At 33.5% G+C, this 13,786-nt stretch overlaps 1 protein-coding gene across 1 annotated transcript in view; it reads right to left on the minus strand.

Moving 5' to 3' along the window:
- LOC148308236 (rho GTPase-activating protein 7-like) overlaps window positions 1-12,334 on the minus strand; it is a 449,904-nt gene extending 437,570 nt beyond the window's left edge. Inside the window, exon 1 of the mRNA XM_088262080.1 lies at window positions 12,277-12,334. The gene's annotated coding sequence lies outside the window, so the exon portion shown is untranslated. The remainder of the gene's footprint in view (window positions 1-12,276) is intronic.
- Between the last annotated feature and the right edge of the window lie 1,452 nt (window positions 12,335-13,786).

Consider the following 13,786-nt stretch of genomic DNA (forward strand, 5'->3'; position numbering starts at 1 on the left):
CCGCCAATGCGGGCTTTTCTACCGGTATCAATCCGAGCACAATGGAAAGCCGGCCATCACGAAGATGAGTGTTCCGATATACAGGGACACGATTGAATAGAGCATTGGAGGGAGATGGGTGCATGAATAATGCAACAAGGGTTGCAACTCAATCATGCTGCACGAACGTCATTTGTGGGAGAGAAATGTGTGATGGAAGCGGCGCATGTACTGCACATCGCCCACGTGATATGAAGAGCTCTGGATACGTATCCATACTGTTTTGATTTGTTTTAAATAGCTCTTGATGGGACACGAGTTTTAGTTTAGGAGTAACTGCTCTAAGCGCACTGTTGTCACTAAGAAATTGAAGTTCCGTTCAAGCGTATTGATGAAAAATCAGAACACAGGCTGTTGTAGGGAAAGTGGCAAATTAATAACCCTACGCGAAATCTAAGGAGAGAAAAACTACGCTAAATTCCCTACCACCAGCACTTTAATATAACACACTAGGTTAATACCACTATTTCTAAAATATATGTTCTCAAGATGCTTTCCGCATCATTTTCAAACACGTCCAGAGTTCAAAGTCCCGAGGACACAACTCTCTTCTTCTGCCTGGCTCCATCTTAACTTAACGTCTTTGTAGTCTATTGGGGACAGCTCTCCTCGTCCTCAGGTTGTAGGTCCTTCCTCGTAACTTTTAAAACCCTTTTCTTGGACAATCTTATTTCCTCTGCTTCATTTTCTTGCCCCTGGATCCTGACTCCCGCAAGCTGGGCATAACATAACACATTGTCAGTTATCTGGATCACTAAAAGAAGAATCTCTCTTGCTGCCAGACAGGCTAGTGCATCTTAGCGTTTGTTTTTCCTTGAAGTTTTGGTTTATTTGACTATAAAGTTTTTAAAGTCAAATAAACCAAACCACCTTGTGCCGTCATACTTAAAACCAGAGTGGATCAGCTCACTAGGGCTGTGTCCGCTGTCATTGGTCAAGCGATGACCGATTGTCGGATTTAACTAATGAGCCTGGATACCTATCAGGGATGTTGTGTACGACCACCCGAATATGTAGAGTTGCCGATACCGACCATTTGTGAGCCGTCACTGACATGTAGGTCAGACGCTCACTGCTTCTCATTTCTTCGGTCTCTGCCTATATTAGATGTCAACCGTGTGACGTTGCCCACCCCCGATCGCGTGGAGTAATAGACCAGGAGTTTCCCTTCATAGAGTCTGAGACCAGTTGCCATTTTTCAGTACTGTCCACTGGTTTGAGGCATTATGCGGTATTTAATCATAAAAATAAGAAAGGAAACTCTAAAAATAATAATTTTGCAAGTAACAAGCCGTATAAAAAAACACATTATAATGCCTCGCAGTTGAAATCTCAGTACACAATAGGTCAAATGTGGAGATTATAGGCGGACAGCATTGTCTCGTTTTTCTCCTTTTTTATGTTAAATAAACCATCGACAAGTTCAATACGTTTCCGTCCGATTTGAATACATCTCGGCCATATCTCGCATGCATTATTCAACGTGCCGCGACCTTTGGTTCGTGTTGTGTTCCTATATTCAAATTGAATTAAGAGAACATAGAACATCACGTCAATGCTCGTACCATAGAGACGGACCACATTGTTATCTATGATCTCATGAGAAAAATATGAGTTCTTAGACCTGTAGACAATATCGCAGATTAAAGATGACAGCTATTGTTTATGGGAGGTGTTAAATCATAGCCGATGCCTGTTCTATCTGATTTCATGAAGTAATTCATCTAGACGTACGTTTTCGTGATTTTTTTGCTGGGAATGTGGGGTTATCTTCGTTAATGAGTCGTGAGGGTCTAACTATGGTTTTTTAATCCAAAATACTTTGATAACATCCACACCTTAATGAGTTCATTATTTTATCTTAAGTATCTTTGTATTTATGTTTGTTGATTTGTAGGAAAAACTATATACTTAATTGTTATTTTATTACATACAATGGAGTTCCACCAAGAAATATCAGTACAAAACTTAAATATGTTAAATATGTTACATATTATGTTATCAGATACTGGATAATCAACCCTACGGATGACATATCAATATTTTAGGTGTCTTAACCGGAGATGACACATCTATGTTTTTTTGTTGTATATGAAGGAAGATGGAAGTCCACTTAAGCCAGCCAAATTTCAGGTCTTGAGCAGCCCTATACGATACATATTTTGTCTCACGTTTAGATACCTAAAATATATTTATTTTAATTTATTAATAAAAAATATAAACATGCATTTACAAACATACAATTATAAAATCATACATATCATTAAAAAATTTATTTTTTTCTTGTGAACCCCACTTAGCCACCTTACGTGCCTCATCGATGCAGTTGCCTATATCGCTGACTCCTTTCAAGAATGTCATTAATCAAAATTCGTCAATTTTCAGTTGTGCATGTTTTCGGAATGCCCAGAAAAAGTACTTTATCCCAGCAAAACAGGCATATTTTTAACTTAATATTTACCCGCTACAGGGCATAAAATGTTGTTTTTGCAATTTGAAAAAAAGATATTGTTTCATTATTTTTTTGAATATACTAAATGTTTTTCAAATGGAAAAAAAAACTTCAGGTTTTACCTAAAAAGATCTGTTGTACAATAAAAACTTCAATAAGTGACTTGATATTTATTTTTAATACATTTTATTACATTCTTAAACTTTAAAAACGTTCTCCTGAAAAATCAAGTATTTTGATTTATGACGTTCTTGAAAGGAGTGAGCGATATGTATTACTAATTAAACTGAAAAAAATTATTGAATTATTTTCAAGTGGTACTGGTTCACAAAATGTCACACCGGGAAGTCCTCATTATAATCCTTGTATGTACAAGCTTTTAAAATGTTACGTTATAATGTTGCAATATTTTTGTCGACATTTTGCGACCCAATTGACATTTAAGTTAGATGCAAAAAATAACCTTGGATGCCTTAATGCCATTTTTGTTAGTATTTAAAAGCATTCATGCAAATGACAGATAACTTTTGAGTACCAAAATGGCGATTTTAAGTGTGCCGACGAGTAGTCTAGTCTAATCCCCGGAAACACAGATTATCCATCCCACAAAACGTTGTTCAGACAAATATGCGTCATTTTTGTCGTATTTCGTTGCACTATATACCTACTTCTTTAATAAAAATGTTTATTTATCATATTGTCATTAATTAATTGTATTATTATTCATATTGTAAACACATATCGAGAGTTTGTTTAGTGATTTAACTTTTGCATGATAATGTATATTATCTCATGTATATTCTGCGGTCTTTAAATTTTTGGTTTGTATACGTAATGAATATGTTAATTTTTACTGAATAAATTGAAAATTGAAGTTAGTGTAGTACAAAGTTAGAGCCTTGTAATATTATAAATTGTATATTGTAAGAGATTCAATTTTGGAAAACAAATCCACATCTTAAAAATTTCTCTAATAACACTGTTCATCTTCATCTTATTCTTTTTCTTCTTCTTCTTCTTCCTGGCTTCAACTTATCAACTTATCGTTTTTATAGACGGCAGGCCCTTCCATCATTGACAACGTCACCCAAACCATGCCTTCAAATCATGTTATCTTTCTATAACATTCCTGAATTATTTGGTCTTCCTAGGGAAGATCCATAGCGATTGACTGGTTCATAATTTGATCAGATTCTCTGCGTCTCATGTGCGCATACTATCTCAATTGCCTTTCCTCTACCTTACTATTGATGTCTGTTACACCCAGGTATCCACAAATTCGTGAAGTTTTTATTTTGTCACTAAGGGCCACTCCAGCTGACCATCTAAGTATTAGCATTTCACCAGTTTCTAGTTGCCTAGAGTAGGTGGTAGGGTAAATCGAAAAAAGCTAATCGACTACAAAGGATGACAAAATGTTTATTATTGTGTTCTCTTCGATTATTAGGTGATACTAAGGTATCTTTAACATGATATTAGAAAAGCGGTGGGCCTGAACTGGAAAAGAGTCGAGTCCAACAGAGAACTGTGGAAATCCAATAGGGAGGCCTTTGTTCAATACTGGACACAAGAAGAAAGCTGAAGTAGGAAGTAAGTGAGTAACACTGACGTTTAGTTTCAAATCTGTATTTTATTTTGTGCCATTCATACCTCTCATTTCTTCATATCTTTCATTCATCAACATCCCTGGTAAAACAGTCAGAGGACAAATGTTCATACCCGTACTCGCGCTGGCGTATGCAACTCAGACACTGCTAATTTGAACGAGCCGTTTAAGGAACACTTCTACCACTTTAAATAGATAAAGGAGCTGACACACGTCAAAAGACCCAGGTTTAAATCTTGCCTCAGACGCTAAGTTAAATAATACCCTGCCTATTGAATTAAATGGAAGCAAACAAACAAGTTCTGAGCCATTTCCTTTAATTTGTTTATTATCGTAATTGCGGCTTTAGCCGATAAATACGTGGGAACACAAATGTTTATTTACCTTGGGGCAGTATCGATCTTGCGGTGCGATATCTGTCAGAAATATCTCGCACTTTCCATTATAATCGGCGCACCTGTGCTATGTGCGGTAGGTAACTATCGCACTATTTAAGCGACTTGGTATATTATTATTTATTATGTCGATATAGGTTTCGAAGCGATCCACTAAGCATGCATTGTAATAACTATAATATCGAACCATATTTTAGATATTATTTTTTGACATCTCATCAAAGATGAAGAAGAATATGGAAGTCTGGGCATTTACGAGGCTGACGACCGTCATAGGCTGGTTTAAGTGATCACTTTACACACGTGTAACATTCACCAATTCTACCCATTATTGACAACCACACTACTCAAATTCTTGGATGTTCTATATATATATATATATGAACCAATTTTGAAACATTGTTCTTGAAACACTAGAACTTCACTAGAGACATCTATTAGTGAGATTAAAATAAACTTTTTTTTATTGAGCAGAAACTTTTATACAAATTATAAATTATAAGCTTAAATAATAAAAATGAAAAGGATATTTTCTGGCGTTTCTCATGTATGTGATTGTAATCCAGGATTCGGACCTCACATACTAATAAAAGAGTTTTATGAATTTTGAATTATTCTGAAAAGCCCATTTATTTACTCATATTATATCAACTCGAGGGTAGATAGAGGGTTAAATATAATGCAAGTAGGTACCTACTGGGCTGCCCTATTCAAATAATTATAAAGCTGTGTTTGCACTTGAAAAGTAAATCAGTACGAGAATATTACAGTTACCTCCTTCGCTTTATGCTCGCCGAGGTGCGTGAATACCGAATAGATTTGTGTTACAAATACTCCACACAAATTACCAGTGTCAACATACATTACATTCCTGCAAACACACGTGGAAATTACACAACCTCCCGCCCAAACCAACGCCAACTGTAATTGTCGTCAATTTTTGTAATGCGTTTCGGAGGTTGGTCGCCACGTCTTATCGCTTGTGGAGTTTTGTAATTTGAACCCCATTGTGTTATTGCGCGATAATTAATGTGGGTTATAATAAGAGAAACTTGATAGTGACGACTGACATGATCGATTGAAAAGTTAAATCATCGCGTGCATAGACAAAAAATATAATTAATCTTTTTCTATGCACATTGTGTTATAAGCTTGTGATTATAGTGACTGTATTATGTAGACGTCCTTCAGTAGATAAATAAGTTCATTGATATATTTTTTTTATACCTTTGAATGAAATACAGTGGTAAATATTGACGCAGTATTCGAATTTTACTGCATGAAACTTATATTGGATGAAAAATAATTTACTACGGAAAACTTACATCAAAATTTCATAGATTTTTTTCACAAAGTGACTGCCGAATCAATTAATGAAAAATAATTCACATTTTATTTAAGTTCTACTCAAATAAAACATAAGCGATTTATAATTTTTTTTAAACATTATTTTTTTTTAAATTTTATAAATAACGAAAAATTTTTTTTTAAAGTTTTACTTGGTAAATACCACCACATATTTCTTAAAATCTATTGTGACACATGTTTCAATGTATTCCGCATCATTTTTAAACATTTTCAAACACGTTACACAATAGATTTTAAGAATTAGTGGTATTTTCCCAATAAAACTTAAATTTCAAATGGATACATATTCTCACTAAGTGACCCCCTTATCAATTAATGATTTTTATATTGGAATTTAGATAATACTCGATACCTACCATAATTAAACTATGCTGTATCTATTTTCAAATCTAACTAACAAACTATCTCGCTGCTTCTCTCAAGGGTAGGCACAGAGAATAGAACGCCATACCAATCTGTATTTGCAAACAATCTTAGCTTCTTCCACGTTCATGCATACTCGCCGATTACTCCGACTCATGACCTGACCACGCCCAAGTATTTGAAATACTTAATCATGCCATGTTTTCCTCGGTATTCTCCTGCTCCTATCTTCAACTACATTCGATAATATTTTTTTTCACTGTTCTTTCTTAACTCATTCCTTCCACACGGCTAAACCATCTCAACACACCTATTTTAATTTTTATCGATAATGCTTATCTCAGCCATGCATTCTTTCTTCATATAAACATTCGAACATTTAACATATAAACATCAAAATCCTGGATCATACCAAGTTTTCCTCGGTCTCCCTCTGCTTTTATTATCAACAACATTCGCCTCATAAATTTGTTTTACTAGCCTTTCCTCACTCATTCAACCGCATCACACAAAAGTAAAAAAATTCTTGAAATTCGAAACGAAAACATATTAAATAGATATTTCTGGCAAACCCCAATCGCATGGGATCATTTGATTGACGTTTAATTTTTCTTGAATTTAAATTTCGTAATTTTATTTTTAATCATCGAATAATTGATTGGTTTTTCGTTCATATTAATTACACATCAGGGACAGACTGACAGACGTGCAGAGACTGATGGTCTGACGCATGAAACACTATATGATACTGTCAGTGTCGCGTTCCGAACGCCTTTCACAATCACCATTTTGCATAGAAATACCATTTCGGCATGCGGGTGAAAATAAAAACGTGATTAACGAAAAAAATCTCATCAAAACCACTCAAGGTATGTGTTGAGCTAAATTTAATTTTAAAAAAAGCGTGTAAAAATAATACACATAATTTATATGTATGTACCACTGGAACATTAATTCAATTAGCTTTCATCTTATGTATAAACTATTTTTGCTTTTATATTTTTTTGCAAAAATGTTAGTAATATTAGTATTTAACCCCTCACCGAGTTTTTTATGTCTTCCGGTTTCGAGACTTACTCGTCTCTTCGTCAGGACAATCCCTACCACAGTTTTTTTCATACATTATTTATCATATATCACTCTTTGCTATAAATATGTTTATATGAACGATTGCAAAGCTAAAATCATATATCGTATCCAAATAAACATGGTTATACGGGAGAAAATACTTCATTTTTAAATGAGTCTTGTGTTGTAGACTTAAATTTACATTCACAAAGAGAAAAACTAACAGATTACATATTAAAACCTTGCTTGAATTTATTTGTTTTAAACTTTTTCACATTTTTGTAAGCAGCCATTTTAAACCATGCATTTGTGTGTTTAAATATATGTATACACATACATATATACACTAATGTATATATATATATATATATATATATATATATATATATATATATATATATATATATATATATATATATATATATATATATATATATATATATATATATATATATATATATATATATATATATATATATATATATATATATATATATATATATATATATATATATCATGGTTTTTGAAAGAGATGAATGTAGATCTGAGTGTGAAATATTGGTAAATGGGGAGATTTTGGAACAGGTAGATGATTTCATATATTTGGGTAGTATGTTTTCTAGGGATGGAAAGATTGATAAAGACATAGAAAGGAGAGTGAATGCTGGGAACAGAGTGAATGGTGCACTAAAATCAGTTTTAGCAAATAAAAATCTATCAGCGGAAGCTAAACTGGCAGTACACAATGGAGTTCTGGTTCCAACCCTTATGTATGGAAGCGAAGCATGGAGTTGGCAAAAGAAGGATGAAAGCAGACTGAATGCAGTCGAAATGCGATCCCTCAGACGAATGTGTGGCAAAACGATGTTTGATAGATGTTCGAATGATGAAATAAGGAAAGAATGTAAGGCTGAGATAAGCATTATCGATAAAATTAAGAAAGGTGTGTTGAGATGGTTTGGACATGTGGAGCGTATGAGTGAAGAAAGAACGGTTAAACAAATTTATGGAGCGAATGTAGTTGGAAAAAGAAGCAGAGGACGACCGAGGAACACTTGGCACAATCAGGTATGTCAAATACTTGAAAGCGGCCGGGTCAGGAGTCGTAATAATCGTCGGGTATGTATGAGGAGATGCATGAATGTAGAAGAGGCAAAGAATGTTTGCAAAGACAGAGTGGTGTGGCGTTCGATTCTCTCTGCCTACCCCTGCGGGGAAGCGGCGTGATGGTTAGTTAGTTAGTTAGTTATATTTATATAAATATATATATATATATATATATATATATATATATATATATATATATATATATATATATATATATATATATATATATATATATATATATATATATATATATATATATATATATATATATATATATATATATATATATATATATATATATATATATATATAATACACGTAATTATTTTCAATACTGTGATACAAGTATTTATCTTGTTTTCCAACCTGCGGCGATTTTTTCAAATGCCTTTTAGTAAACGCTAATTTTCTCATGGTTGCCCGATCGAGATTAAAAACGAAATCCTGCCATGAGATCATTGGAGCCAAAACTTGATGGCATGCAGGTAGATTTTATGGGTGTTTATACTACTTCGGCACATGATTTCACTATCGTTTTTCGAATTCCCTCGATGTCTATCACTGATAGGCATTCCGCAGATAGAAATCGCATATTTGTAATAAATTTTATTAGTAAACGAGGATTTTATTTCACCTTAATTAACCTTAGCTCGGGGGCTTGTACAAATTTCGAATGGCTTGTATATCACGTGATTTTACGAGTACGGGTATCAACCTCGATTTGATCTTAATGTTATTTAATCAACAACGTTTTGAGTATGTCCAAATACTTGTTCACAAATCTGAATAATCTCCAATTTGGAGTTGTCTATTGTATTCATGAACTGTGTTTCGAGTTTATTCAATACATACATTTATTTAGAAGTTCCAAGAATTTGAATAGTGTGGTTGTTAATCATGGGTGGAATTGGTGATTGTTACACGTGTGTAAAGTGATCACTTAAACCCGCATATGACAGTCGTAATCCCTGTAAATGCCCAAACTTCCAAAAGATTCTTATTTAATCAATTTTCATATATTTTTTTACGTTCTGTCAGTGTATTCCTTTTAAGTTTTTTCTTTTTCTGTTTATTATTTTTAAGTTTCATACACTATTTCCGGTTGTTTTATTGGTAGCCTTGAAGCACTGATAATAACCACCGTGATGTTCGTTAGCTGTATGCAAAAATGTGAACAACACCGTTACACTATGAACTTGCACGAATTGCAGTGTCGTCCGTGAATTTAAAAAGTCAAAAGCCAAAATTTAGAAATTATGATAAATCAATTCCACAGCTTTCAAAGACAATAGAATCCGATTTCGGATCTGTGATAGTTCATAAAGAACTCTCACGAAAGCTGGTATTATACTTGATAAAAAATAATGAAAGTCATTGATACCAAGCTAGGACACAAAATGACGACAGTTAACAGTCCGGCTTCTCCAATCAGGCACACACTAGATTATCCCACCTTTTCTTAATACAGATTAAAATAAAACATGTTTTTTTCAACTAGATTAAACAAATATCCACTTAATCCTTATTAGCCTTGTACATAATAAGCAAGGAAAATCATAAATGCACAAATCTTAATGTGAAAATGCAAACAATATTTTCAAGCTAAGAAGTTTGAAAATGCTATAAGCCGAAACAATTGTCACAATTTTTATTCCTATGTGTTTTTCATGATTACAAAATATGAGTACTCTAAAAATCAGCTTGTAATTTTAATATTCAATATATAAATCAAAATGTAGTTCTACAAATTAACCGCCAAATATATAAATAGTAAATGCACTTCCATCTAAAAAAGAAAAACGTTTTCATAATTCCCTTTTCCCCAATTACATGATTGAAAGTTGTACCACCGCAATCCTGAATCTGATACAGAAGCATCTAGGCTCTTTGACAGACCTTCAATTAAACACAGTAAAGCGCCCTTGAGGTAGTGTATTACAAAAATAGCGCTATGTAAATTATCTAAAATTATTATTAAATGATGTGATTACGTAGCGCCACTGGTCAGGGTCCTCTGTCGTGACCGATCTACTCATCCTATTGTATGCTAAACACTAAATACCTCCGGTGTAATGAGTCGCGGGCTGTCGTTAGGGTTAGGTAGAGCGCCACGCGAGTATCTGGCACTTGGTACCTGGTGGCCACTTTAAATAGGAACCTATAATTGAGAGGGGTCAGTCCTAGGTCACGAGATCTCTTGGTGTCATGAATAACCCTCGAGCCTAGATTGCACTAGAACACTGCATTTGAAATGAAAATGTATCGTTAACCAATAGGTACCTACAGTTCCCGCATCTAGATGAGGTTTTGATGCGGGAAGTCTTCGAGAACTTACTCAATTCAAACCCTTATCCGCACCTCAATGGTGCATAGGGCACTGCATTATACAAACACAGTGTTATCTCGATCGTTAACACATGAAGGAAAGGTGATCAGCCCTCCGATTCAGGTACCAGTCCAGGGTAATATTGAATAAATATTAGAGTGAAATAATCACTAATATTTATTTGACCCCCTCTGGGAATCGAACCCGGCATCTCCAGAACGGTAGCCGAGCGTGCTGACCATTATATTAGAGTGAAATATATATTAGAGTGAAATAATTACACTACGGAGGCGAACAAAACTGAGAACTTATACTGTGTGAAAATAAATCAAAACTTTTTCTATCAAGGTGTACCTTATTCTATCTTCTTTTTTTTTCTTTAGCCTTCTTTCCTCCACTGCTGGATATAGGACTCTTCCGTACCCTTCCAGTTTTCTCGGTCAGTTGCTGCTTGCAGCCAATTTCTACCCCCCACAGTGGATTTGTCGTGGTACCATATTTTTGAGGTCTTCGGACGTCTCTTTTGCTCTCCGAAGGTCTCCATCTCAAAATTTTAGGGGTCCACCTTGTGAGGTCCTGTCTTGCAACATGTCCAGCCCATTGCTATCTGAGTCTTGCCAAGCGATTCATGATATCTGTTATTCTGGGTCTGTTCCTAATTTCTTCATTTCTTATTTTATCTCTCAGGCTTATACCAAGCATGGATCTTTCCATGGACCGCTGTGTTAATTTTAGTCATTCTATAATAAGTGTAATACCTCATTGTTTAAGAAGTTCAAAAAAATTCTTTGACATCTTTCCACATCTAAATGGTCAATACGATATCCCATTATTTTTATTGATTTTGAAAAGTTATTACGGTATTGAATTGTTAAAAGTTAAGATTTAATTTCATCAATTGATTCAGCAGTCACTTTGTGGTAAAATCTATCCATTTTTAATTAATGTTTTACTCAATAGATAATGATCACAAATTTAACCACAATAACTTAGAAATCCTAAAAATAATTAATACGAAAAGCCATAAACTGCAACATTATGAAACAAAAAAAAATCATAAAAATGTAAATGTCAATAAACCCATAATTAACAATATGACAATGACTAATGCCACCCCCCTATTGTCTATGATCCCACTGATAAGAAATAATGAAATTTAAAAAAATAATAAATAAAAATAAGAAACAGCTACTACCCCCTCTTCAACCTTCAACGTCCCAAGGACCCAACTCTTAAATTTAGAATAAGATTCACAAACGGTGTTGGAAAATGATGCGAAATGTATCGAAACACGTATCACAGTAGATTTTAAAAAATAGTGGTATTTAATAAGTAAAACATTAATTAAAAAAGTTAAGATTTTAATTTTAATTTTGCCGCAAGCTTAATATGTATATGGTCATTGTATATTTAAAGCATTGCTAAATTGTGGTATGGTAACTATTCATTTGACACAGTAGACAATTTATCTAGACTTAATCAATAACAAACCCAATGTATTAATTCAATAATTTTATTGATTTACACCATATATAAATATAATATTACGTACGTGCCTCTAACATTCGAAATCCCAGATTCCCAAACTTTTTTGATACAGCATCTCTCTGAAAAAATAGATGAAGAAGAATATAGAAATCGAGGTATTTACAGGAATTACGACCTGTCACTAGAAGATCTCTTCAGTGCTCATTGGAGGGCGTTACAATATACCATATGTCATTTTAAATCATTACACACACGTTGATGACATGTCCATAGAATATATTTTTAAAATTGGTGTATTCGTAAGCGTGTTTAAACTAACTATAAGCCGTTGGTATATTTTATAATACATAGTAATAAGCTATACAATGAGGTTGTATGTACCACATGACCTAAAAATTAAACACAAACGCTAATCAAGTTATGTGCGTACAATACATGAATAATTCAGCAATAAATAAGTTAATGAGATATTATGTATGTATAATTCTATAATTCTAGTAATGATAGGTTAAAAACGTTCTTAAGGGAATATAAAGAGCGGCATTATAAAAGTAAATAAAGCAAAAAAGAAAACGTACAAATAAATGCGTGCACGGTCGCCCATAAAAGCAATTGGAATTATCATTTAAACACACACATGGATTTAATGTTATTCAGACTTTGGATACTGAAATTGAAATGGTTTCAATGTACATACACGCATATAACTGTACTCCTAAATTTGTGCGGTGTGAGATCGCGAAGGAAAGAAAACAAAAGATTTCAAACAAACAAAACTTCTCCAATCCCATACTGGATTTATGTATATGGTATTTATATATACATATATGGTATTTATATATATATATATATATATATATATATATATATATATATATATATATATATATATATATATATATATATATTTGTGTGTGTATATGTGTGTGTGTGTGTGTGTGTTTAGCGTACTCTCACATGAAGTGACGTGAAAATTATATGATATAGATATGTATGAGTTCCAAAAAAATGAGTGCTGTAGTTGTCATGGGTAGAATGGTAAATGCTACAGGTGTAAAAATGATTACTTTAACCAGCCTATGACAGGTCGTTAGCCCTGTAAATGCCAATACTTTCATGATCTTATTCATCTACAACCAAACCACTCAATATTTTGTAACTTAAACATATATCATATAATTCCCACGTCGCTTCATATGTGTGTTTGAGGCAGCATCTGTGGTTAATTTGAATAAGATTATTTTACTTAGCAGAGACATTTTCATTTAGGTACATATTCTTATCGAATTATTATACGTACAAGTCATAAGCCCCTATATATCTAGACTTCAATATTCTTCTTCATCCATGTTGAGATAAAAAAGTTTTAACAACATGTTTAGTGAGTCATCATATTGTTGGGACAGTTATTGAAATGTGACCTGTCGAAGTATACGTCACTCCGAATGAATAATCTGACAGTGCCCACACAGTATTATAAGGACACCGCGTTATCCGACGAGATCGAAAACCCGCATGGCTAATCAAATGGTACTATCCGTGCTAATTGAAAACACCATACTCATGCTGGTAGT

This window comes from Brachycentrus maculatus, unplaced genomic scaffold (genome assembly GCF_059751285.1).
Source record: "Brachycentrus maculatus isolate JH-2025_06_01 unplaced genomic scaffold, ASM5975128v1 h1tg000173l, whole genome shotgun sequence".
In the NCBI taxonomy this organism is placed as follows: Eukaryota; Metazoa; Arthropoda; class Insecta; order Trichoptera; family Brachycentridae; genus Brachycentrus; species Brachycentrus maculatus.